We start from the raw sequence: 1,918 nt of genomic DNA, 5'->3' as shown, positions 1-1,918 counted from the left end.
ACAACATCCTCAACATCGCCTTTATCCGTAGAACTAGGACGTACATCAATGGCCTGCACAATGTTCCAAACGCCTTTTGACATAAGAACATATTGCATCATATAAGACCACATAGGGTAACTGTCCCCATCCAATCTGTCCTCAACAGTAAACATCTTGAACACGTATGTGTTGTTGTCAGCCATGGTATATGCTGCATACGATGTGAAAACTTCCCAAGAAGAGGAGAAAGAAAGTGAGAACAACATGTGCTATATAGCACAAACCGTAGAAGACCAAATGAGACATGTTATGCAGAAAACGATACTGACAGAATTTTTGCACAAAATGACAAAAATAGCATGCGTAGTACTATTTGTAGTGGAAACGGAGGTCGAAATGAGCCCGAATTAGAAATCTGAGAAGACTGAGCTCTTTGAGATCTCCTAGAATATTTTTCAACCTACGAACGCCCGCCAAAGCGCACTGAGATCGGAGAAAGTGAGCAGGCGTGTGCTGGAGCTATTGGCGCCTAAGCCCGGGAGGATGCAACCTGCTCTGATACGAATTGTTGGAATTAGGGTTGCAGGGAAACACACACAACTTGGATAAGACGAAGGAAGCTCAAGGCACACAACATAGAGTGTATTACTTAGTGTGCAATGGAAAAATGAATGGCCCTAGAATGATGGGCGTATATACAATGCACGGGGGAAAAACCTCCTAGTGAGGGAAAAAATGCCGTGACGGTCCTAAGTGTGTGTTCACACACATCACTACCACATGTATATGGTAACAAAGACAACTCTTACAAAATATTTTCAATGTATAAAAAAACAAAGAAGCGCAAAATTATTATACCCTGAAAAGTGGGTTTGGAATAAAACATTGCGTAAGTGGACAGAACAAAAGAAAGGACTATCAATTTGGTAGAATGTATTATATTTTCCCATCAACAGCAGGCGAACAATATTTTTTGAGAATGCTATTAATGAAATGCAATGGGTGCAAGTCTTTTGATGAATTAAAAACCTTTGAAAACCAATTCTATGCAACCTTTAAGGGAGCATGTGTTGCAAGAGGTCTTTTGGAAAGCAACGAAGAATGGAAAATTTCCATGGAAGAAGCTTTTTTACATCAAACATAACTACAACTACATGATCTATTTGTGACAATTCTTATTTTTTGTGATGCAAATATGGGGTACCCAATCCTAGAAAATAAAAAAATCGCTCATTAATTGGAGCTAGAAAAGGGGAAGTGTTGAATAAAGGGGTGAGGCAAGTGGAATCGGGCCATGTTTGTCACAGTTGGAGTCGGCCATGCACCTTCTATAAGGAGTCCACCTCTCTCTCTCTCTCTCTCTCTCTCTCTCTCTCCTTCCTTCGCTCGTACTCTCTATATGTGCAATTGTAGGGGTGCAGGGCGATGGCTCTCTCTCTCTCTCTCTCTCTCTCTCTCTCTCTCTCTCTCTCTCTCTCTCTCTCTCTCGTCAATAGAGAGCTCTCACTCACATCACCCCCTCCTCTGAGCAGCAAACCGACCTAGATGAGCCCCTGCTGAAAATTAGATTTCCGAACACAGTAGAGGTCTAACACGGAGACGGAGAGACGGAGAGAGAGAGAAAGAGAGAGAGAGAGAGAGAGAGAGAGAGAGAGAGAGAGAGAGAGAGAGAGAGAGAGAGAGAGAGAGAGAGAGAGAGAGAGACGCCCACCTCTCACATGAGGGGCAGAGGTAGGCCTGTGGCGAGGAACAAGAAGAAGAGAGGAAGGGGAGGTTTGCTGAGAATGGAATCTGATAGATGATTGAATTTATTTTACCTCATCCCAGTATGTGCCAAGTATTCATTGTGGATTTTTTTAAAAATGGATCTATTCAAAGACATTGAGTTTTCTATCAAAAACAATATTTCAAGCAAAGAGATTTGTTCATCATTAGC

This window comes from Adiantum capillus-veneris, chromosome 23 (assembly GCF_014529385.1).
Source record: "Adiantum capillus-veneris isolate H3 chromosome 23, ASM1452938v2, whole genome shotgun sequence".
In the NCBI taxonomy this organism is placed as follows: Eukaryota; Viridiplantae; Streptophyta; class Polypodiopsida; order Polypodiales; family Pteridaceae; genus Adiantum; species Adiantum capillus-veneris.
Note: the sequence above shows the minus strand (reverse complement) of the source record.